We start from the raw sequence: 27,644 nt of genomic DNA on the forward strand, positions 1-27,644 counted from the left end.
AGGAGTACCCCACTATGTCAGAAGTGTTTTTGTAATACATGAAGATGTAAGGTACACTGCTGTACCATTTCCATGTGGTACACTTTTGAGCAAATCTAGCTCAAGCATTCATGACCAGAATCACAGCCCTCACAGCCACACCCACAAACAGATACCCTATCAGACTTACGTGTTGGTGATACCAGATATGCATTCAATGGTATTGAAAAGAAACACACCATGTAGGAAATTCCCAAAGTACGTGCCCGGCAAACACCTGGTTTGGACTTCAGACCTACTGTTTTGTGATTCAGAGGCATACTGAATATGAGTCACCGACTTTATCTGTTTGGGTGACTCTTTCGTTGCAACTTTTCATCTCTGATGGCAATACCTTTTGTAGGAAAACCTAACCCTTCTCAATAAAACCCCGTGATCAAGTATTTAATGATTTAACTGTAATATTATTGTGCCATATTTCAGGGATTGACAGGTGATTGGTGTTCTTAAATTACATCATTTCTTTTTCTATATAGTTTGATAAGCTGCAAGCAGCTGTAACTTGGATACCTCGGTCGCTAGGGATCGGTTTGGCAAATCGACTGCAGATTCGTGCCCAGCAGCCTCGAAAACATATAAAATGACATCTTACATGCCTTAGTAGTGAGAAAATAGAATTTTAATACATTTTTCTCGCCATTTTTGACCGCCCTCTTGGGTATCTGAGTTTCTGAACACACCCACCCTAGAAAAATTTGGTGAAAAGGTATACAAGCATAATCCACAGAGAGAAAAAAAAAGTATATCAAATAAAAGTGGGTTAGGAGAAAAAAATGCCACTTGACGCCCGAACTGTTGCTTCTCGGTAGATGTTACCATTCCTCATTCTGGAAAATTAGGACAGCTGGTCTTAATCTCTATGGATTATACGTGCTTCTGAGAAGATTTTGTCACTCATCACGGGCTTTCTGTGATATTTAAGCTTTACCACCAACTGCCCGGGCAATTTAACACGAACAACGTGCTTCTCGAGGGATTTTGACATTGACTACGTGCTTCGCGACCGGTTTTGACAGGTCACGTGCTTCGTGACAGGTTTTGACACCGACTACGTGCTTCCTTGGGGGTTTTGATAATGACAACGTGCTTCTCACCAGGGTTTGACACTGACCACGTGCTTCCCAGGAGGTTTTGGCATTGACCACGGGCTTCGCAACAGGTTTTGACATAGTCCACGTGCTTCGTGACAGGTTTTGACACCGACCACGTTCTTCCATGAGGGTTTTGATACTGACCACGTGCTTTTTACCAGGATTTGACACTGACCACGTGCTTCCCGGGAGGTCTTGACATCCTAATTTAGGGATATTTTAACATCCACTATATGCTATTCTTGTGTTTGCCACTCGTCATGTACTCGCGGTAGATTGTGACTGCTTCTGAAGAGATTTTGCACTTTTCAAGAGATTTACAATGACTTACATTTCTCGGTAGATTTGAAACTTACCAGGGGCTTCTCAGAGGCGATTAGGAACTGACTACGAGTTTATCACGTGCTTCTCTGGGAATTTGACACTGACTACATGCTGCTCATGAGATTTAACACTGATCACGTCCCTCTCCTGATACTGGACACTGCTTTTCGGGAGATTTGACACTAACTGCATGTTTCTCGGAAGATTTGACACGGACTACGTGCCTCACGGACGAATTGACACCGACTACATTATTCGCGATGTGATACGGACTACATTATTCGAGGGGGGTTTCCCACTAATTGGGTGCTTCTCGGGAGACTGACTACATACTTCGTGGAAGATTTGACACTATGTATTCTCTAAAGATTAGAAACTGACTACAAGCTTCTTGGTTGATGGACAGAGCCTACGTGCTTCTCGGGTGATGATAAATCAGAGCTGATAGTGGATAATTGTGCCACAGTCGAATTTTCTATTGGGGTAGTAGTAGAATCTAGAGAAGAAAAAAAAACAAGACCTTTATGACTTTTGTTGACGAAATTCAAGAGTGAAATTCAATATAAATAGTTATTGCTGAGTTAGCATGGCAAGCTTGTGCTTTAAGTTTGTTTAGGGTAATTCTAATACAGTATGTGGAGCTGGTAAACATTTACTTTTCAGTGGATTAATTTTGGTTTCTGTGGTCTAAATGTTGAAAACAAACGAATAAATCAGATGTACATGTATATTAAAAATACTGCTTTTGTAACGACTGGGGTTTAATCGAGATTAATTTCATAAACAACACGTTTTCTGTGCTCGAATGTGTCACATAGACTATAAAGTAGATATCGTTGACTAAGTGTGTGTAAGTTAGTTGTATTTTACGTCCGCTTTCACCGAGGTGATATCGCAGACAACGTTGACTAAAGTTAGTTAGTGTTAGTTGTATTTTACGTCCGCTTCCACCGAGGTGATATCGCAGACAATGACGTGTTATGTGTACAAGGTGCATTAATTTACAATGTGACTAGTGAGAAATATTAGGATGGTTAGGTTTTCATATATATGTACATAGGACAATAAACATTTTCACAGACATAGACATATTATGTACATATATATATATTTTGGGTCGATTGGGTTGACTAAACAACAAGGAACCTTTATAAATGAAAAATACGACAGTCACTGATCAAAGTGGTCATTTTATATCAATAATGTTTATTAGTCAGTTAAAGTGTTAGTAATCAGGCAGTAGTCATTAAGTATGTGTTTTGTCACCAAGGTGTTAAGACCATGACTATTGAAAGATATACACAGCTATTGTCGCGGTGTGTATATCCAATAGTGATTATTGTTATAAATAGTCACGCGTTTACACCAGAGGTAATATCTTTTACAGGTAGTTGCACATCTGGTAATTAATAACAACTGTATCATTTCTAACCACTTTATATACATACTAAACATTAGTCTATAATAATGACCACTTACATGATTTAATGGTAAAAGATGTCATTACTAAAAGGCATAGGTTCATAAGTCAACAGTGTCATCATAATGTATATTACTCATCTATGGGGGGATATTCTTTATCGCTAGTCCGGACTTTCTAAGAATTGGATTGATTGAAATCAATATTAATACTTGAGCCGAAGTGTGCTAATTTAACCATGAAACGTTTGCTGTATACTCATAGTGCTGACATTGTGGCAGAAATGCAAATATAACACGGTAGATGCGTAATGAAGATTTGAAGAAACGTGAATTGCTGCAAAAAAGGAACACACGAGTATAGGGCGATAACAGATAAGATCGCCTAATTGCCGATTTAGAGCGCATACCGGGTTGCGATTTGTGATTGGAATATGACTTTAGTTTAGTTATAGGGCTACCACAAACAAACAACCCCAAAAACTATAATTATCGCTTAAAATGTGCAGGTAGAGATTGAATAAAAACAAGGGAATTCACACACTTTTTCTATTTTTCTCCCTTTCTTTTTTCTACTGAACTCAGTTCTTTTTATGAATTGTTAGTTTCGAACATATATCCCCCGACAGTCTAATATAACACATTTTCGTCTTCAAAGGAATTATCAGTGAGCTGAAAATCGACCGTGTATCTGTTATCGCTCTCTACTTCAGTTATATATAAGGATAATTCGTGTTTCCCTATTTTTGCGCAACATCGTTACGCATCTACCGTAGCAAAGATTTCTATGTTAAAACAATATTTGGAATGTTCTATCACATAGGAAATATTGAATGACACCAACATTGTCCTTTAAACAACGGAACCCGAGTAAGGAGCGACACATATCCCTCGCAGAATAGGGAAAGTGTCGCCAAATAAATCTTACAAATCATTTTCATGGAAAAGGGAAAATCGCCAAAACTAATTTGTAAACATACTGTTTGACAAATGAACCAGATTGGACATGCCATACTGAATAACTTAAAACACCAACCATGTTATAGACTGTAAGAACCAGGGCTACTGTGGTGAGAATAAGATAATTGTAGCTACATACAGCACCATTGTCTGTAATAATAAGAGATAATGATCAATAACTACTATGTACACAATCTTTAAACGGTTGTTCTTAATAGTTTGTTAAACAATGACGAAGAGTAGGTCATGTGTCTAATTTACAGTTTTATGTGCCTCCACCGTGCAGTTTTATTTTACTGTATTACTGCGAGTTAAAGGTGACGGAGAATATGCCATGTACCTCGTTTGCAGCCTTATGTGCCATGTGTTGAAATGGTCGATATCGAGACATATTGATACTACACGAGGACGTTAGTCCGGGTGTTGTTTCAATATATTACGTAATGTCTTCCTCTAGACCATTAAACAACTTAAAATTCAGAGAACACCCTTCATGTGCATGTCAACTAAATCGTCACGCGAATCTAATATTTCATTTAGCATACAATAATGTACGATTGGCAGGTTGCCCATACCATAATGGTACGCCAACACAAAAGGGTTAGGTCACATCTGTATTTTAATGTGTGTCAGGTGTGAGAAGGTGTCGAATATCCGTAGATTACAAATATCACTGCTTGAGCGACGGCAATTGGATGGAAAGTTTCTCCAGTGTTTTCAAAAATTCCACAATGGCAGTCAAAGGATGAAATTAAAATTCAATCCAAATTTAAGCTTAGCTGACGGTTATGTTTTATACATAGATAAAGAGGCCGGGACTGATTACACTACAATATTATACTAAAAAGGATTTTGTAATATAATAAGTCTGTCATATGTTACTGCAGAGTTTAACAAAGGGATGGGGGTGTATATGTATAGGTTTTTGCCAAATAAATCTAACTATCTACCATACTGACATACAAATTGCATTTGCTTGAGTTTGGCTGAATGATCAGAATATTCCCTGTTGCTAAAAGGGCCCCATGGCAGGTTAATCCGAACCCTGCTTTATACAAAGAAAAAATACATTAAGTGAGTTTACGCCCACCTTACAAATATTCCTGATTTGTTGCTGTATAAATGAAATACGGATAAGATTGTTTTGCTAACTTTCTGAGAAAGGACGGACGCCGGAAAAGTAGTGACGACATACCCCCTTAGTATGAAATTCGTTGACATCAGAGTAAGCTTGGTTTAATGGTCGAGAGTGAGACATTTAGTAATATATTGACACTGCACTTGGGCGTAAGTCCGAGTATTGTTTTAATATATTACGCAATGTCTTGCACGAAACCGATAAAAAACTTAAAATAGAGACACTATCCATCACGTGCATTTCAATTGAATCGTCACGCGAGTCCAATATTTCAATACTGTGCGATTGGCACGTTGCCCGTACCATTAATTGAAATAATTTTTAAATAAATATTGTACCATTGATACAATAGGACAACCTGATAAAAATATATAAATACAGAAAGACAAGTTATAGTATAATAACTTGATGTGCATTATCAAGGGAGGGAGACATAAAATATCTAAGCACAGTGATAACTTTAATTCTATGACCTGACAGAAGATATAATTTGTGTTGTAGTTAGTTGAATATCAATTGTAAATGCCAAAATTTAAGCTATTTAAATTAGCTGTTAAAACATTATATCTCTCTCTCTCAGTTCAAACTAAAGACCACAAAGCAATCATAAAAAGGATTATTTTGGCAACGTGATTCCCCTTGTCAGTGGCGCAGGACAGCTGTCTACTCGTTCGGATGGGACGAAACAACGAGGTCCCGTGCACACATTGGCTTGTACGTAAAAGATCCCTTGGCAGTTGGAATTCGATAAAGGAGTAGGCCATCACCCCGCTATCCGGGCAAAAGTCAATTCACAGCACACTGCATGGCGTATACCCGTCTCCATTAGCCCAGTCGGACCAGAACAGTGGGACGTTAAACCCCATTTCATTTCATTTCATTTCCTACTAAAGGTCGATACCTGCAAGCAAATTGAAATACAAGTGTACCATGTTAGTCCAGAAATGACCTGATTATTTATAGTGGACGTTAGTCCCCCCCCCCCTTCCCGATATACTTCCTTAATACAGCTCAATTTTTCTCTTCAATAATATATCAGAGATGGCGTACTGGTACCGAGGAGTAGACCAATCGTACTACGGTTTTCAGGAAATTCGCTCAGAGGACCCCCCCCCCCCACTCCCGACAAAAGAAAAAATATATTTAAGAAGCTGTGAACGGGGCACAAATAAAATAACATATTACTCTTTCAGGAGCGGGTATCCGCGTTGCCCTGTTCCTGAATGACACAGACGTGTTTATAAAATACGATTAATTATAAAGAATAATAAAAAATGCTTTAATATGTGAACTGATAACAGATTAAAGCCAACAACAAACAAGTAAGTTGGAACATAAGTAGGGTTTAACACAACACATACAACAATACAAGCTTGTCAATTAAACACAATGCAACATAACTTAGTTGACAGTAAAACACGTACAGGAAGCTGATAAGGAAAGCCAAAGATAGAATATATGTTGATAAGTCTTGATAGGGCATTACAAAATAATTATGTATAATTTATAATGAAATTTTAAACGTAGATAACTGCAAATAAATGAATTATGCAAATATCCCGCTTTAGCTTGTTATAATTATTATTTTGTAATACTTGTGCAGACAAGGCAGTGGGTTGTGTAGTGTTCTGGGGTTTGGAGTAGAGTCAGTTATATCTCTTTAACAAGAAAAATAGTATAAACCATATATAATATAATCAACTTAAATTGGTCAATATCTACCACAATATCAGGCCAGGAGAAATCAGAGATATATGAATGGTTTAATATTGTTTAGAATGCTTATTCTGGTCCTAAACAACTATTTGAAGCTCTAAACACATTTTAATTTTATTTTAAAATCAAAGCCTAGTTGTTAGATTGACTAGGTGTGATGTTACGCATTAATTACCTATCACCAAATAAAAGATGCGTCACATGTATAAACGACTTTATATATTTAGGGCTAAAATTTCCCAACAGATCACAAAGGTTATTTATTACAGATTTTATTTAAATTTGCATTGTTAAACCAATTTATTTTCGGAAACCTGAGATATCTCCATTAATGACGTAAAACACCGTAATAAATACATTTAACAAGACAAGCTGGGAGTAGGAATAGTTAGACATACAATATTATCTCATATTCATCTAAATATATAAAATGTAGGTATTATCAACAGTTGTACGAAGATCAAACATTTAGCTGACAGCACAATTGAATATTATGAACTTTTTAATAATAAATCATCTCATATACTCGAATTAAAATTTTCATTAAAAGAATATCAAGAACATTTTAAAAACATTTCACGACATGTTTATAAGTATGTAACCCGAACATATATGTTACAGTCTCTGATCGTCATTTGATCTTTAGTTAATGTCTTGCAAACTACAATGTATTGAAATTTGAATCTCTAAAGGGTTTCAGCATTTACACAGATATGATGATTTCAAAATGTGTTAACACTCGACATCCAATGCAAACGTTATTATAGTGAATACATGCCAAACATTTTTGTTGTTTATTACAAATTTAACGCCCAATACCTATTACATATTATGAACAGGTTGATTTAAATAAAAATTATTTACATACGAAGGAGTAATAAAAAAGATAAAAAAAAACAAAACAATTTAGCTCACGTATATCTAAGAAAAAAAATAGTCACGATGTCATACTTTGCTGACGTGAGAAGAAGGTGGGTTATCTTCCCCCTGCGTCATAATAAAGTAAAACTAATCCGCTTGTGGAACAGCGAAGTTGTACAACCACATAACCGGACCTGTGGATTGACATATTAAAATTATTCACCGCTTTAACGTTAAAAATCATATATAGCCAGATATGTTTTGGAGGGCCTCTGGTACATCCAATTCAATCCACGCCGGGAGATAAACTATTGCTCATATTTTGAGATTTAAGTGTCGAATAGTCAATTTAAGTGTTGAATAGTCAATTTAATTTAAGTGTTAAATAATCAATAGTCAATATAAGTGATAATAGTCAATTTTAAGTGTTAATTAATCAAATTCAGTACATTTTAGCGTGGGTTATCCTCTGCACAAGAAAAGGGAGATATTGTCCAAATAATGCAAATGACGATCAGCAACTTCAATACCAAAACATTTGTTAACCATGTGAATAATGGTGGGTATCGCTGCCAATATTTTAATACGTCACGTGATATCCTACATTTGCATATGAAAGCTGATGCTGTGCGAAAGATGCTATGTAGAAAGCGTGAAGGGAGAGAGAGAGAGAAATGGGGTTTAACGTCCACACGACATAAACTAGGTCATTTCGGGACTAACATATGGTTCAATTTTATTTCCATAATTCGTTTGCGCGTAGGGGTCTTTAGCAGTGGGAGGAAACCGGAGGACCCGGAGAAAACCCACGAAGTTGGACCGGCGACCCTACTCCTTGTCACGTACAACCGGGGATTCGAAACCACGCCAGTTGACTCAATGACAGACTTCATGTTACAGCACGCACGTGCTAACCATTCAGTCACCCAACTACCCAAGCGTGAAGGACAAATGGGACGTGGCAGAGTGCAAATGTAAAATGTAATGAGAGAAATGTAAAATGTAGACACGTCAAAAAAAGTATTTTCCCACAAAACATTTGTCATTTGACACTTATCATTTGACGTTTTAAATTTACTCTTGTCTTAGAGGTATTTTGACTTTATCATTACCGGTATTAATACTTTGTACATTGTACTTTTTACACGTAATCAATGGAAAATACATTGTAGCAGAGCATTTAATATTGGCAGCGATACCCTTCCGTATTGAATTGCTAAAATGAGATAATATTATATAAATTGCATACAGGGTTTCAACACTATCACTGAACGGATGGGATTACGATGCTGTGAAACTGGAGTGCAAGGTTTGATGAAAGATAAAACCTACCACGTCGTGCTGTTGTGGTAATGGAGTTGTTAGTACCGGCTATAATTGTTAAAAGAATCCAAATTTTAGGTAACGCTGTTTTAATTTGTGAATTGGATTAAAATGTCTTGTTTGAATTACTTTAATTGTCATGTTTATATTTAAAAATATAAATACAGTTTGTTTCGTTATAAAATAAAAAAAATATACGCATATAAACGTACCATTTGGTATATTTCTGGTTGATGTGGTGGCTTCCGTTGTTATAATGTCTAAATGATATCATAGACAATAATATGAAAATAAGTAAGGCAATATTTTCGAATATACAGACAACTGAACGTTCAACTTACTCAAAACCAGAACTATTATGACGAAAGGATCTTTAAACATTACATTATCAATCACCCTTTATAACCCTAAAACCCCAATCGTCCCTATACACGGTACTCGACGCCGATTCCTTCTAATTGAAGACCTAAAGCAAACTTAGCAATTGGTCAAAAATTAATTGGAATTTTAACTTTAAAGATATACATGTATTGTTCCGAAAGTATTTATCGGGTGGTTATTTCCAATACAAGTATAGCAAATTTGGTATTTCAAATTGCGTATCGCTCTGCTTACTCTCATGCAGAAAATGCTCATTATCGAACTTAGTCAAGGTATTGTTGATGTGATGAACCTATACATCAAGTTTCATCACTCTCACTTAATTAGACCTAAAGTTATCGTGTCCAAAGGATCAATTAATCAAACTGCTTATCGCTGCTTACCCTTAACAGAAAACTCATCTTCGAACTCCATCAAGACATTCACCTAATAAACAGTTACACCAAGTGTAAAAATTGTTGCTAAATTAGAAGGATAGTTATTTTGTTCCAATCTAATTGCTTATCGCTCTGCTTATCCTAAGCAGAAAATGTTCATTATCGAACTTAGTCAAGGTATTGATGTAATGAAACTATACACAAAGTTTGATCACTATCACTTATTCAGAACTAAAGTTATTGTGTCCCAAAGCATCAACCAATCAAATTGCTTATCTATGCTTAACCTAAGCAGAAAATGCTCATATTCGAACCCCATCAAGGCACCGACTTCATAAACACCTACAATTAGTTTGAACATCCTAGCTCAATTAGAAGGAGAGTTATTGTTTTGGACAGACGGACGTACGGACAGACAGACAGACGAACCAATTTTAATAGTCCCCTGCTTTCTTCGAAAGAGGCGGGACAACAAAGATTACACCTTCTCAAGAAAACAAAACCCTACTCTTATTAATCTTTACTTTGATGGAACAGCACTAACTAATAACAAAGAACACAGGCATCTAGGAGTTTATTTAAGTAGTAATGTGTATGAAGTTTAAAGTAAATAAATCCATTGATTTGTTTCTAAGTTTAAAGTAGCGTTTAAGCCCTATCTCTCATAATCTTTCGTATAAAAAATCTGGGTTCACTTAATATGCAATAAAATGGTCGATACAATGACTCCACGTTATTTGTCTTTACTAGTTCCTCCCAAATCCTCGGATATTAACCCTTACCAAAAGCCGAATTCTGAACTGTATACTACAATAACGACTTGAATAATTTAACTGAACATATTATACATATTATTTTACCGAGATTTCGTCTTGTGGTTTGGATGCAGCTATGGCGGGTGTGGCGCCAGGCAAAGTAAGCTTACTCTTCCTGACACCTGTTACCACTGTTTGTCGTGTATTTTGTACACGGTGAACAGTCCATTTGCTGATTACACCATTTTGCCTATACCATTTTTTTAGGACTTCGAATTTTGTCTAATGGTTTGGATTGTTCGTACTTGGTTTTATTTTATTTATACAATCATCTCCTTTTATACAAATAGTTAAAGAACAGTTAACTAATGATGCTACTTCATTACCTAAATACTTGTACACCGGAAAACCTTAATCTCAAATAATCCATACTAAACTGCGTCACAATAAAAACAACGCAAACTACCTTAAATTAGCCATGCACTTAACGGGAAGTCCAACTTTTTCATTTCGCTATATAGAAGATACGGAACACTCTTTGTTACACTGTTCAAGTTTTGCCAATGTTAGATTTTAAACTATACAGTCCACAAATTGATACATTTATCTAAAATACGCCAATAGCCATTGTTAAATACTAGTTATATCTTATTTATTGTAGTTTCGGTAGATTTCAAGTAATCAAGATATAACAGCATTGTATTAACAAAATTATGATGACCCTCACAAATATACTTTATTGGTGCCTGTGCGTCTTCAGAAAATTATGCGTATGACATGGCAATGCATTAAAAATGACAAACGCTATTAAATCTACTAACATGCACGATTAATAGCTACTTATTACCATACTGCTAAAAGTATTTTCCATATGGAGTGTACATATTGTAATTGTATTAAAATCATCAATATGGAGACAAATTAATATATAGGCCTTTTGAATCCTTAATTTTTTTTAACAAATGTACGTATTTAACATGAATCTTATCTGAATAAAACATTTTAAATCAATCACGTGCTTATTTTGCGATTAAATTAGGTTCAGTATTAACAGAGATCGAAGCAAGTTTATGGCTGTAACGTTATTGTTACGCTATGGAATATACAAATTAAACGGGCAACCAGTAACTGGTCTTAGTTTTCGACATAATACCAGCAGTTTTGTTCTGTGACGGAGATTATGGCGCATGTGGGTTTACTAACATGCTTTCTGTATCTTATTCAATATAACTGGGCCCTGCCTCAAGGGGTTCGTATCAAATTTTCTCCACGGATTCGGTGTTGTCTTTCAGTTTTATTTTTTGAGATTATTTCAGGTCGGAGGCTAGCGCCTCCGGCGCCTCCACTTTAATCCGCTACTGTATACAACTAAAGCATAAGTGCCTGCCTATGAATATTCTTTGATCCTGTGCAGCTAGATACTTGCAAAACCACTGATATTTTGTCCAAGGAAATTCAAATCCGCAATGGCGACGAACAACTATATTTGGACAAAGCAGTATTTGTAATTTTGTACATCAAGTAGTTTGGGTGAAGTAATCTATAAAATCACAATTGTGTCCCTTTTAGGCAACCCCTGTCCATCTATTGTTGGGATTTGAGTACTCACCACCTAAGGGATCTGTCATGTCTACCAAATTGTTTATCACTTTGCTTACCTTGAGCAGAAAAAAAGCTAATTATCGTACTTAGTCAAGGCTTGCTGTTTTGAAACCACACAGATTACATATCGTGATCCAAATTGTTTATCTCTTAGCCTATGCGGTAAATACTCATCATTGCATCCAGTCAAGGCATTCACCTAATGAAATCTACACCAAGTTTGAACAGTATACCTTTATTAGAAGCACAGGTTTATTGATTTTTTCAACAGACGACGGACAACAAAACATGATAAGCACTACCAAAGCCCATACTGCACGCAGCGACCCATCTACGTCATACTTCCCAGAATGTGACACTGCCTTGATTACCCGCCATTTAAAACGCTCACGTGATCATTTTGGGGCGGGACTTATCGACTAGACACCGTTTTGTTTAGACAACAGAGTAAAAATAACCCAAGCACGAGTGTTTTATGTAAACACGCCATGTCGCTGACACTCGCGTAAAAGCGATATATAATATGTGCTATGGGTAATATTGCAATAAATTCTTTACCATTGTAAACTGTCTTTAGAGTTTCAATCTGTTTATCTTTCAAAACAAGGTTAGATACTCCTAAATTTGTTTTCGCAAACAAAACCGCCTCTGTGAAATTATGTTTCATTGGCGCCGCCATATTGAATAATTAGAGGACTATTCGACTTTGATTAGTTTGCATCTTTCATACACACCGCGGCTAAATAAACATATTTAATTTCATTCAATATGACAATAGAAGAGAAATAAATACTTTTAAAAATTTCTAAAAGCATACTCAGTGTTTTCGACTAAAATCATCGATGTAGGAATTAAAATGTCGGTTAATTAGCTTAGGGCCTATTCTCAGCCGGAGCTAGCTGTAGATAGACAGCCTAAGTTTGGGATGTACCAAAGCCATCAAGTAGTTTAGGATCAGAGTTTGAAATTTGCAGGTTTAACGTGCCAAAGTCCTTCCCTTATGGAGCCGATCAACTTCATTTGAGCATAACGGAGTAAACGCAACCAGATGAATACATCTACTGAATATGTTTATATTTGACAAACGGTGCCGAAGAAGACGGTAAAGGTAAAACATTCAGGGAGGGATAATGGGCAGGATGTGTGGCATAAGTAGCGGCGGCATTTTGTGAAGGTGAAACCAGCAGTTGTCAGGCAAGATAAGCCCACATGTTGCAAGAGATGCATAGAGAACAAGCTAAAAAAAACGCGATTTTTCGAACAAGCAGGGGCCATAATCCAAGAAGTTATGGCGCGAATATCAAAAGGGACTATGATTTTTGGGATATAATGATATATATTAAGTTTCATCAAAATCGGACAAAAGATATATATTAAGTTTCATCAAAATCGGACAAAAATTGTGACCTCTAGAGGGTCCACAACCTTCGTATTGTTGAGCAGATTGTCACAAAATTAGAACTCAACCGTCATTAGGGTGTAACGGTAATACATTTAAACGTTTTTCAAAACTGAATAAATATTGTGACCTCTAGAGGATCCATAAGTTAAAAACGTGATTTTTCGTACAATCAGGGGCTATAATCCTGGACGTTACGGTCCGATATGCGCACATATCGAAAGGAACCAACATAAATTGCAAGTTTCATCAAAAGCTTTGGTATTAGATACTTTTACACAATTTATGTGCACGAAATTACGATCCGATATGCGCGAATATAGAAAGGAACCAAGATCTTCGGGTTATAAATACTTATGTCAATTTCACGAAATTCGAACTCAACGTACATTATGGTGTAACGGTGATATATTTGAATAAGTGTGACCTCTAGAGGGACCACAAGCTAAAAACGCGACGTGGGCTATAAAATAGAAGTGACTGTTTGTGGCCTCATTAATAAAACTATACAATCCCAATAAGTTTTAATTGTCAGATAATATCCACATAAAACTCTTTACAGAGATACAAATAAGAACGACGGGCGGGCGCTTATTAAGAATTTGCAAACCATACCCATACAAGATCCATCAACATGGTCAGGTGTTGTTGGTATATCACAGTCAGGATAAGAAACCTCGCATCTTATTGTATAACCGTCTAGTCCATCCAGAGCCGTTGTATTTGATATAGTTATAGTGCTACTTTTAGAAAAGTATCCAGTTGAACATCCTGTATTATTAACATATTCCTCGCCTCGTGATAAATATTGTAGCGCTCCAGTCTGTAAACATATAATTATGTTGAAGTCGAAATTCATAAGTAAAATCGCTCTATTAATGGCAGCTTTGGATTTTTTTCTAAATAAAATACAGAAATCACCATGAATTCATTCTGCTTCTGTGGCGTTACTCCCGCATCCCCATAGGGCAATACCTCTGACAGGTGTCTCCAAGGAGACTTGCAAGAACATTCAGTCTTGAATCAGAGGCTAGGGTTAAAATGGAGAACGCGTAGGAAATTGTACCACCCCCATTTTCTTTTTTTAAAGTCTCCAATGGTGCTGTTCGGGATCCTTCATTTTTCGTTTCAAAGGTTTAACTCTTGGGTAAAAATAAGTGAAATATAACCTGCAGGTGCATTCCAGTTCGAGGTGTCAGCCTTGTTCCACCCCCTTGAGGGCTTACATGTATTAGGATGCCAAGCTTACAACCTAACAATCTTATTGAATAATACTTGTGATATTTAGTCACTAACATTGCGATACTTTACGTGATAAGTAGTATGTTGTGCAGATATTCCAGATTTCCCCGCACAGTTGGTATGTCCCGGTTCTAACCTCGTTATATCTAACCCATGTGTGTTCCTTGAACAATAACTTAAACAAATCAATCGTCAACATATTCTGATATCTGGGCAAAAAAAAGGAATTTTACCGTATTACGTAATTTCCAAGTAAGTTGTGGTTCTGGTTTACTGCAAGTTATCGTACACACCAGTTGTACTTCAGTGTTTAACTTACATGCAAACAAATCTGCACTTAAGCTTAACGATCCCTTATCTAAAAAAAAAAGAAAATAACGATGGATAAAAATCTCACTTATGCCAGTGGCTACCTAAAATGTCAAATGGCTCCTGCTTATTTGCCCATTCACGTTCGTCTTGAAAACCGTGTGCTATTTTGATATAGAATGGACAAATGTGAATTCACATACACTAATCTAAATACGTTGGCAAATATTATAAAGGACCCCGATTGTCAGGAGTGGTTTTAAATAATTGCAAACTACAATAAAATGGTTTATTTGAAACAGGAATGCAAATTCGAAAATTCCGTTCCGAATTTTCAAAGATATGAATAGTAATTTGGAAACATTCGGCGCCAACTGAGGACGATATATTATCAACACAAGCCAACGCAACATTGATTTCTTGTTGAAATCTTTTAATGAGATTGAATCCAAGTTGGAAGATTATCTACCGTTGCTGTCGTGAGTTTGTTTTCTTGCTCAAATGTTAAATAATCAATGTGAGTATATTTTAGCTCAGATCAAGCCGTGATAGTGTCCACAAAATCGCGAATTAACTCTTGGTGGCTGCCTATAAATATTAAAATTTTACTAATATTATATTTGACATTCAGAAGTATTTTACATAGCGAGATATACGAGGGCTGGTTGAAACATTCTAAGCCTATATCCTTGAAAGACTTGTACAAAGTCGATGATTTCCATTTTTGTTACCTAATCCCCTTCGATGTGTACACACTTTTGCCAAAGATTTTGCAAGACCTGTATGCCGATCAGGAAGTAATTTTCTTCGGCTACCCTGAAAATGACATTCACAGCTGACATGACGTGATCATTACTAGGAAAATGACGACCGGCTAATTCCTTTTTTTTTCATTTTTGGAAATATTTCCCATCCATGGTTACAAGTCTGGCCCACAAAATCATCAGGATTGTCAAGGGGCGTCGGGAATCTGACAACGTCTCTGATCTGCAGAGTTTTGGCGCCCATCTTGAAGAAACTGTTGTCACTCCTAACTCGTTGACGATAATATGCTCAACCCTCTCATAACACTGAAATATGTCGAGAGATCAATCATCGATCAGCTACCACCATATCATGCACCCGGGTAACGCTTTCGTGGATGGTCTCTCATTGAATCAACTGGGGTTGGGGTGTCCGAATGATTAGCACATGCACACGCGGGTCATCGTCGACGCTCTCTCTGCCACGCTTAAATTCCACGGTCCACTTCGTTACCGTGGAACAGGAAGGCGCACAATCCCCAAAAGTGGAGACCGTGTCGGCATGTATCAGATCTTGGGTTAGTTTTTTCAGTAGATTTCGATGGGTAGGTTCGCAAAATTGTCTGGTATGAAGACGACAATAACACCACAGTTGCAGTTCTTATGTCGGTGATTTATTCAGTGCTCGTACTTGTTGGTGGGAAAAGTATAAATGTATCCCAAATCCGGAACCTTGGGGTGATCATCCAGTGCATAGTGTGATATTCGTAAATGTGATTTTAACATTTCAATAAAGAAAGCTAAGATACGCTAACACGATAAAGCCCAATATTGTAGCTAATGCTACTGATAAGACTTTGTTCATCTTAATAATCCATGAAATTAGGGTTATTTCGACTATTGTATGAATATATGAAGCTTCCTAGTTTGTCTTAAGTCCGATAATATGATCTACTGCAAGGCCAGGACTTCAGATTTGGCTTCGTGTACACTTGCGAATAAGATGATATCCAGCAGAATTATTAAAGTGTGGCTAGTGTTCACCCGAATCAAGTCAAATTTTTATTAAGCATCTAGCCGTCAAATTATTGTGTGTGGTGAACAAAGTATGGATTTACTAGCGGATGACCGGGCGCTGGACGATTGTGCCCGGAACCAAAGGTGGTATAACTTCAAAGGTGGCAGTCCAACGCCACCAGACCTATGTATGTTACTCCAGTGTTCGCGCTACCCCTATCCATTTAATACGATCATCGGGACAGCCCTAGTGTAGCCACCAACCCTGAACAGACAGACAGACAGTCACAAATATTACTATAGATTGTGTTCTAAAGTTTGGGCCAATCACCTTCCGTATCCTCTACTTAGCTTAAGCAAAAAATTTTCATTATTAAATCCACCAGAAGATACAACAATTATCTAGACCAAGTGTGACAATTTTACCTTATAGGCTGGTCAAACTAACATTTGACGTAGAACAAATTGCAACAAACGGTTTTTTGATTTCTATTGACTCATTATGATGTCCTAAGTAAGGAAAAGAAAGTTGACCAAAATCGGATTCCAAATAAGGCCAGGGGGCGTGGCCAAATCCAAGATGGCGGTTGTCGATCAAAAATTGCAAATATCTCTAAAGCTATTGGATTTAGACACCATAAATGTATTGCGGACAGATAGGAAGTCGGTATCAGCGAGTCCAAAAATTGTGACGTTATGTCTCTATGACGTCATGACGTTTCTGTGACGTCACAATGGCATACCAGACGTCGCATTTCTTCCAAAATTAGTTCATTTACGCATCTTAACAGCAGAAACGAATGCTGATGCAGAGAAGAGTGTGTCCCCATTATGTTGGGTTGATAAAGAAGAACAATATGTTACAAGTACGGAGAAGGGGGCTAAAAGAACTACTGCTGGATTACCGATATGCGATACTATTAGAGTAGCTGCAGGAACACGGATTCATTTCAATTGTTGAAGTAATGAAATGAAATGAGGTTATACATCCTATTGTTCTGCTCCGATTTGGCTTCCTTAGTGTACTATGAGGGAAATTTTGCCCTGCAATGGCGCAACAGCCTTCTCGTATATCGAATTGCATCCGCCAAGAGGTCTTTTACTGGAGAAGTACTGCATCAAAAGGTGAATGGGTGGGGCTGATCAATTTTGACATTTGGCCCAAAAATCATCAGAAAGATTTATATTTTGACACCGGTTTCGTAGATGTACCCGAGATATGTTACAAAACCAACTTTCGGGGTAATGTGAACAGCACCCCCTGGCGATGTCCCCATAGCATTACTTTATATGTGGACAGATAGGAACTCGATACCAGAGAGTCCAAAAAGGTGAAAATCGCTTTGAAAGACACATAGGCAGCGTCACTTGACGTATATCTGGGGTAACTGGGGGTCACTTTGCTAAAGCACATTGGTGGGAAAAGGGTCCCCAATTTGCAAAAATGTCGAAAAACCTCGAGATTTTTAGCACCTAATGAAACGAAGACGAAATAAAAGTTTCGCTTTCAGGTTCGTTCTTAATGATCAAATACCAGTCAGCCGACCTAGAGCGATCATTCATTCATTGTAGCGTTCTACAGACCCGGACTTGGCCCGGATACCCTGACGATGACGATGTCATCAAACGGAACGAGAACGGGCCCGGCTCCAGGGCACTAAGGCTGGCGCAGGTGATTTATAGTTTTAAATTTACCAATTTTTCCAAAAAAGTAGAACTGACAGAATCCGATTCTAATCTTCCCCATGGAACTAGATACCTACATTCAGAAAAGTTACCGGTTTTCTTCTGCTTTACGATCAAGTAACAGTGTGTTTTTTTTATTACTTTATACCAACAAATGTATTTTTTTAAACATTATCATTACGCGGCATACCTCCGGGACCCTGGACAAATGTCGCAGTTGCCCCCACCCTCTCTCTCTTACGGGCCCTGCTTTATTTCCATTGCAAGGCTTAACCTGGTGTTTGACTACCGGACTAGTACCCTTAGCCTGGCTCATCAGGACAAATACATCCCAACAGACTTTCAGCTAGAGCCCGTGGCAAAACGTAAAATGTCGGGTAGACCAGTTTTCATCTTTTTGAACTCTGTGGTATTGACTTCCTGCCTGTCCACATATACGGGGCCCCCAAAACGTAATTCTTTAAGTGATGCTTTTAGGAACACTGCCAGGGGGCGCTGGTCGCATTACAAATTTTTTTTTGTAACACATCTGGAATACGCCTGTGTCAAAATATAAATCCTTATGATGATTTTGGGGATTAACCTACTTCTGAGTGGCCCAAATGTCAAAACTGGTCAGCCCCGCCCATTCAACCTTTAATGCACTTCTCCAGTAAAAGAACCCTTTGCAGTTGGAATTCGATATAAGAGTGCCTTTGCGCCACTGCACGGCAAAACTCCCCAATTGGAGCAGAACAGTAGGACGTATATGTATCACCCCATTTCATTTCATTTCTTTTTATTGATGTAGGCTATTTTTGTCGACAATTGAAATGAATCGTGTTCCTACGGCTACTGTAATAGTATCACCTTTCGGCAATGGAGCAATATTCATATACTTTTAGCTTCCTTCTACGTTATTGTTTATCAACCCATAATGGGCATACCCTCTTCTCTGAATCAGCATTCGTTTTTACTGTTAACATGCATAAATGGACTAATTTTGGAAGAAATGCGACGTTTGATGTGCCGTTGTGACGTCACAGTAACGTCATGACGTCGTAGAGACATAACGTCGCCATTTTTGGACTCGCTGGTACCGACTTCCTATCTGTCCGCAATACATTTATGGTGCTTAATTTCAATAGTTTTAGAGATATTTGCAATTTTTCATCGACAACCGCCATCTTGGATTTGACCACGCCCCCTGTCCTTATTTGGACTCCGATTTTGGTAAACTTTATTTTCCTTACTTAGGACATCATAATGAATCAATAGAAAACAAAAAACCTTTTGTTGCAATTTGTTCTACGTACGACACCATTTAGCCGTCGTTTGACCCGCCTATTATTTTAAAAAGGCGACGATTGTTGACCGAAATTTTCAATTATGTGGTCATTTTCATACAATTCCCCAAACGTTTCAGCGATTTACAGTTGGCCAGCGAATAAAAAAATAGCCACACGAAGCGTGGACTACGCCCACGCAGTACGAGTTACTTTAGGAGTTTATAATAATACAACACCATTTTCAAGTAGAATGTTGAGATTATAAAAACATAACCAAAATACATTTGAACTAATCCTCCAATTGAACGAGTGCGGAAACCGCAAGTTTCTTTAATCGCAAATTTCTACTTGAAAATAGTGCTGAATATTTCTATAAGGCGAGAAATGATTCCTTTTGGTGAAAAAGGAAGAATCACGGTGAAAAATAGAAGGTAAGAGTTCTAGAGGTGGGGCTAGAGTGGTATTTTCATATTGCAGCTTAAAAGGAACGATCCGAGGACAGCGTCCGATCCGATCAGCTACCGTTTCGAAAGGAACCAACGTAGTTGCTATGCTTCTACTGCAGCTTATACAGAATGAAAACTTGGATGTTGAGCAAATTTGAAAAGGGTCTAGGAAATTAAAAAAAATCTGTTAAAGTCTATAGCCTCTATCGGGTTCCCGCGGTTTGAACCCAGGCAGTGTGAAGTTGAATAGTTTTTCGTTATTCGTTGTTCACCAATAACGAATAATGAGATGGCTGAAATATGAAGCCAGTCATCACTAAAATGATGGATGGCAAGTAATCCCCAGTAGCATAAAACACAGAAAATCGGCTTCTAGCCAAATAACAAAACAAAGTGGTATTCTAGCAACGAGGGGTGCGCGTTGTATCATAAGGTCTCATTGAATCAACTGGGGGTTGGGGTGTCCGAATGATTAGCACATGCACACTGTATCATAAGGTCTGCCATTGAGTCAACTTGCGTGGTTTCGATTCCCCGGTTGTACGTGACAAGGAGTAGCTAGGGTCGCCTGTCCAGCCTCGTCGGTTTTCTCCGGGTCCTCCGCTTTCCTCCCACTGCTAAAGACCCCTACGCGCAAGCCAATTATTGAAATAAAATTGAACCACGTGTTAGTCCTGAAATGACATAGTTTGTGTCGAGTGGACGTGAAACCCATCTCTCTCTCTATCTATCTCTCTCTCCTCTCTCTCACTCCCCAAGCATCGAATAACGAGCCGGTTGCTATTCGTTATTTGGGATTCACATATAAAGGTGTCCAGGTATCTCTCGGGATTTGATTATAAACGATAACTAGGCAACAACAAAATGATTGATTGCAAAGTATTCCCTAGCAGTATAAATTCCATAAATAAACCAGACTGTTGATCAAGCGATGAATAACGAGATGACTCGCCACGTTATTGGCGAATAACTAGGGAGACACTGCCTCGTTATTTTTAATCCAACTTGTTTTTTGGGATAAAAATATGAAGCTAGCCATTACTAGAATGATGGATGCCTAGTATCCGCCAGTAGTATAAGTAGAAAAGGACTTCTGAAATGCAATGCAATGGGGTTTAACGTCCCGTACTTTCAGGAGTGTTATATCAATGACAAATGCCAAGAAGCTATACAATATGAAATGAGGTTATAACATCCTACTTAACTGCACCGACCGGGATAATGATGACTGAGTATACGCCATGCAGTATGTTGTTAGCGATATTGTGTATAGGCAGTGTCATTTGCAACTGGCAATGGTTCTTGTAGACTCATGCCAGCGTGTACATTGGTTCTCGGGGTTTTATCTAATATCCACTGCCATTCCTTCCAATCTGCACCACTAACATGGGGAAAACCACGCTGAGCATTCATGCGAAAATTTCTCGACCAACAGCAGCACCGCCTGGTCAGTTAAATATCGCCTTACTCAACTACCATGGTCCCTTCATTTAATATGTGGTGTTGCTTTAATCCCATAGATCGAGCTTTAAAAAACCGAATTACCTTGAATTACAAAAGTCCTATTATCGTCTATTGTTCCAATGTAGTACAATTCTCCATCAACTGGGTTGTTAACATGTAGCCCAAATTTTCTATTACCATTTTCACAAGAAAAATTGTATTTAGGATCATTTAAAGATGCAGTGCAACCAGAACTAGATACAACGGAAAGGGCACTTCCGTCTTCTCTCCTCCATGTTACTGCGGCTTCTTGATTTGGATATTCATAGAACATCGATATCGTCGAATTCTTTGGTCCGCAAACATTTAAAGATCTTCCTACATGATTAACAACCACTGCAATAAAGTAATCAGAAATCATTAATTTTGTTGACATCTGGAATTTTCATGTTAGAATAGTATTTATGTGTTTGCTTTGTTCATAGTTTATTTATAGGTTTCTTTTATTTTCCCAAAAGTTATCTTGCTTTCCTATATCGTTAAAATCATCTGCCATAGAAGTTAGCTTACAAAGGATCACATTTTTTTTTATTAAATATATGTTTCTTTGAAATGTCAACAAGCGGTTGCCATACAAGTGGGACAATGAACAATGATCAAAATATACATCGTTTAATATGTTGATTATAACATCCCAATATTCTCCAGCTTTCTGCAGCAAAATAAGCCACAGTAAATACATGATATAACCGTCATGTTAAGATGCAGTGTTTGAATAGTGTTCATTATAAACACTAATATAAATTTGTTATTCTGTAATACAAGTGTATTTCCTAAATTAGCGGCCATTCTACATTCTCGAATTGTCGGGTTGTGAAGGCAACAAGTCGCGACACGACACGTCGAAATAATTGTATTTTGTCGTCTTGTCGATTTTTCGGGTTGTGAAGATGACAGGTCGACACAATCAACCCGACAATGCGACAATCTAACCCGACGATCGTCGCCTTCAGTTTGTCGACTTGTCGGGTCAATTCTGTCAACTTGTCGCCTTCGACAACCCGATAAAGTACAATTATTTCGCTTTGTCGTGCCGCGACTTGTCGCCTTCACAAATCGACAACATATAATTGTTTCGCTTTGTCGTGCCGCGACATGTCGCCACGGAAGTTTATCAGCGCGGTTACGTCCTTAGTATGAAAGCCTAACCTCGACGAGGCGAGGGAGTATTCTTCGGTTAAGTCCTTAGTATGGAATCTTAATCTCGACCAGGCGAGGGAGTAATTATTCAGCATTTGTTTTTGCTTGCCACACCCGAATATTACACAAAAGGATTGAAAAGATCGTTTGGTTACATTTGCAACTCACAACCCATATCATACTTGTTTTAAAATTAGGAGTCTATATTTCAGAAGAGATTCAGTTTTAAATGTTGATATGTATTCTAATGTATGCTTTCAAGATATCCATCATAACTGAGAATACACTATGCTATTATACAAAATATTTCAAATTTAAATCCCCTTTTCTTAGGAAGTTTCTAGATTTCTTTAAAAATCGTTTAATGTTATTCTTTTTAATCTTCGTATCCCGCATCAGACTGCGATGCTGTAAGGGCAAGTTTCTTGTACGGAATACGCTAAAGCTTTTCTTGGCAACATCCCAATTTCAAATCTCCTTGACTTTTGCCAAAACCTAGGAGTCACGCAATCACTGGGTCTCTAACCAGAAGTTCTGCGTCCAGCATGGCTTCACCAATGTCCAGTGTATGGTGGCGTGCACGTAATGGAACCTTTGTCAGTTGGAATTTTAAATAAGAGTAGGCCGTGGAGCCGCTGTCTGTACAAAATGTCCCTCATAGCACAGTGCATTGGTGCAGAAACGTAGCATGGTTGATAAACTATGCCGGAGTTTACAATAACCGTGGTCTGGTATCACCTTGTCAGTGGTGTAGCGATGGAAGGGAACATTGTCTAGTCTTTTTGATGGTACATAGTCCCGTGTACGCGTACACGTAATGGAACGCTAGACGGAGTTTGAAATAAGAGCAGGCCGTATCGCCGCTGTCTGGGCAAAATTTACTTCATAGTCTGCGCTGCATAGCGTATGCCCGTCTTCATTGATGCAGAAAAGTACCTTGCTTGATAAACTAAGCCGAAGTTTAAATAAACGTGGTCTGTCCCCAAAATGTTTGTTTTTGTTTATAAAAAGTATATAATTTCTAAGAAAAACAATATAGTTTCTAATTAACAAAATAACGTTTTATCACGAGAAAGGTTCAAATAAGGACCTGGAATATTAGTGGGTCAATTATTGCAGATTTGTATGGGTTTGGGCAAATTGTGTTGTTTTTGGTAATCAGCGAACATGCGTAGGAATTGAACTTAGGAAGCTCACATTCTTGTCCTGTTCCCTGGCGCTTTCGCACTCTCGCTACCTCGCCCTGACGTCTCGTTCTATGGAAGCGTATTTGGGTCACTACTTATTGAGATAATATCGCAACACATCGAACTAAAATATGTCAACTTCATGAGTTATATTACAAAAAATCGACTTAATAAGTCGACTCGACGCATTAAATTCACCTCTAAACGACAAAAACTATGTTGATATCTTTACATCATGCCAATAGTCGATTTGACTCTAAATCAACATGTTATATTTTAATGCAATACAAGGCCTGTCATTGAGTCAACTGGCGTGGTTTCGAATCCCCGGTTGTACGTGACAAGGAGTAGGGTTGCCTGTCCAACCTAGTGGGTTTTCTCCGGGTCCTCCGGTTTCCTCCCACTGCTAAAGACCCCTAAAATTAAACCATATGTTAGTCCCGAAATGACCTAGTTTGTGTCGAGTGGATGTTAAACCCCATCATTGGCTGCACTTTCATGAATAAGCAATCTCGGGCAATGAAATTAAGCACGTGGTACATAACTGAAAACGGCTACATTATTAAGTCTTTATATTGCATTAAAATATGACTTGTTGATTTAGAGTCAAATCGACTATTGGCATGATGTAAACATATCGACATAGTTTTTGTCGTTTAGAGGTGAATTATAGCGCCGAGTCGACTTATTAAGTCGATTTTTTGTAATATAACTCATGAAGTTGACATATTTTAGTTCGATGTGTTGCGATATTATCTCAATAAGTAGTGACCCAAATACGCTTCCATACTCGTTCAGGTTATGACACGGCCGAAACAGGCTTCCGCGCTTAACCCAAGAATGTTTGCCTTCCGACACGACACGACAAAGCGAAATAATTGTACTTTGTCGATTTGTCGACTTGCCGGGTTGTGAATAAGTTGAAGGCGAAAAGTGGACAAGTCCACAAATTTGACCCGACAAAATGAAGGTGACGACAAAGCGAAATAATTGTACTTTGTCGATTTGTCGACTTGCCGGGTTGTGAATAAGTTGAAGGCGAAAAGTGGACAAGTCCACAAATTTGACCCGACAAAATGAAGGTGACGATTGTCAGGTTAGTTGACCATAATCAACTCTAGATGTCATCGCTAGCCTGTGATATTTACTGGATTAGGATCCGATTTGCTGTTCAACATTCATTCATGATTTAATCATGAAATTGATAATTGAGACTATGTTTTTGAAAAACATACCGAGTTTATTAATGATGATCAAGACCATGCCGAATATTCAATCGCTATATTCTCGGTTCAGAGTGGATCAGTTTGACTGCAATTTTCAGCAAATTCATATTTCGAATTCGAACAGCCAGGGGTTCCTTTTGTTGCGCGGCAATGTGTACACGGGACCGCAATTTTTGTTCCATCTGAACGACGGAACATTGTTCATTGCCAGGCTCTCCATCATGCACCGGCGACAAGACGAAACCACGAGGTAGTGTCTCGGTCAACACCGGTAGGGAACCCCCTGGTTAAGGAGTCAGCGCCTTACTCTCTGAGCCACCGCGGCTCTTTAGAAAAATAAAAGTGAGATTAGATTTTTAAAAAATCTCACACTTTCTTAACGACACCTGTATATCTCCAATTAATGAGACAATCGTATTCCTTTAAAACAGCACTACAGGAGAGCTATAGTTTCAATGGTATCCAATGAAGACACTATGTAAACAAAAGACGTGTTATAAAAATTCATTTACAAACACTTATATACCCAAATGACTTATTTATACTGTAGAAGCCCAAAGCACATATTTTGATTAACATTTAAATTAAACATAACCAATATTAGAGGTGGTGTTGCACATAACCTATGTTTATAAACTGATTTTGATAAATCTTTCAGAATATGCACAGAATGACTCAATTTACTGTTAGTCATTTACAATTTACCTTATTTCAAAGTCTTCAATTTTATGAAGTCATTTCAAAAGTTCTAGGTCAAATATCAAAATTCTAATCCTACCCGTCGATTGCGAATTATGAATGGTTTCCAAAAATATGACGAAATTGAAAATTGGATAGGAACAATAGGACGAGATAGACTTTGAAGATTGTATTACCATTCAAAATGGTGGCACTTCTGGTGAATTTTAACATTATAAGATTACTATAAAATGTTAATAGACCACTCGTATTAACAAATATTTTTAAAAAAGACAAAATTAAAAAAGTTATTAATGTGACTTCATCTTCAAATGTTGATTGAGATTTTGGGCTTAATTCAAACAATTGTAATGTATTCTGAATGTTTCAATTCGAATTCTTCAAAAATAAAAAGAAGTTACTCTTCGTAGAGGCCACAATGTCCGAACATAATAGTTGAGAAATACAAACAGCTACAAATGGGTGAAAACCATATTCAAATTGGTTGAAGAACAAAAACGTTTCCTTTGATGTCTCATATATTATCTCTATTTTCGTCGATGACGCCACTTTCGGTCTCCCATAAAGCTATCATATTCAAAACTATTACATAATACTCCACTTTATCGAAATTCCTATTGTATTGACAAATCTGTAGCATTTCCCCATACGACAGTTAAATATTTGTAGTATGTATCACCCTACTGTATTTTTCTAGTATAGTAAGTGGTGTCCCTACTTACCATATATACCAAACATGCTATTGCTTATTGACCACTAGTACTCTATAAATACTATCGTGGAACTGTATATTTAAATATATATCAAACATGAAATATAACAGGTAAAGTGCAAAATAAAAAAAATCTATAGTACATTACCATAGGATATTACAAAAAAAGCAACCCAAACGCCTTCCATAATCAGTTATATAACATTCATATTACTGGTATTGTAAAGCTGAAGTACACTGTCAGTTACAGACAGGCGAAAACTGGGATTGAACAGCTATGCAGTGGTAACGTGATACAGTCCCAAGGTGTATTTTGTAACTCTTCCGACAACAACAAATTAACCGAAAAAATAAATCTCTGCTTTGTTTTTTTTTATAAATATGTTTGTATAAATATGTTATAACAATGTACCAAATGATGTCACGAAAAAGACAATCCAGAAATAGTGAAGCTGAAAAACTATCAATTACCGACGCGAAATCGCCATATGAACATACAGCTTGTCGACACAGCATATTATAAATACACAGCATATTATAAATAGTATTTTGTAGGTCTTTCGTAAGGCAACAAGTTATAGCGGTTTTACATCGTACACAATAGACTCGGAGTAGGTGGGCTGTGGTAAATGTTAAAATATAAAACAACATGATGGGGGCGATGCGGTGTTTAACATGGATATGTCTAATACAAATCATTTGTAAGTTCTTTTGATTTTACATACATTAACAGGGCCGTTGGAAGCAATTCTGGACTTGGGGGCTATCACCCCAGGACTTTAGCCGAGGGTCAGAGACACTTTCTGGCTAATGAAATTACTCAACAATGAAGAGAAATTTTATTTCTTTTCTAAATCTCTTACCCAAACACACTCGATGGTGGTTTCCTGCGATGCTGAACTTGAAAAATATATGCATGATAATACCAGTCTGGACGTTTTGTCTACTTCTTTTAAGTACACTATCTTCGTAATAATTTTAAAGGACGGTCTGAACATCTAAAAACTGGTTTGTAACGCTTTAGTAAACTCAAAAGTGCATGACCACCAAAGGTATTTTTGCGTAATTTTTGTTTTTCCTC

General features: G+C 37.5%; 1 long non-coding RNA gene across 2 annotated transcripts; it reads right to left on the minus strand.

Annotated features, from left to right (window-relative positions):
- Positions 1 to 1,793: 1,793 nt before the first annotated feature.
- LOC126831017 (uncharacterized) lies at positions 1,794 to 26,868 on the minus strand. Of its 2 annotated transcripts, XR_008789093.1 has the most exons (8): positions 26,712 to 26,868; positions 21,642 to 21,935; positions 14,861 to 14,985; positions 14,001 to 14,208; positions 9,084 to 9,131; positions 8,881 to 8,919; positions 3,910 to 3,983; positions 1,794 to 1,950 (listed from the first exon to the last, which is right to left on the minus strand). It is a non-coding gene; the product is annotated as an uncharacterized LOC126831017 (long non-coding RNA). The 2 variants fall into 2 exon arrangements; XR_007684090.2 differs by lacking the exons at positions 8,881 to 8,919; positions 9,084 to 9,131.
- Positions 26,869 to 27,644: the final 776 nt, after the last annotated feature.

This window comes from Patella vulgata, chromosome 8 (assembly GCF_932274485.2).
Source record: "Patella vulgata chromosome 8, xgPatVulg1.2, whole genome shotgun sequence".
In the NCBI taxonomy this organism is placed as follows: Eukaryota; Metazoa; Mollusca; class Gastropoda; family Patellidae; genus Patella; species Patella vulgata.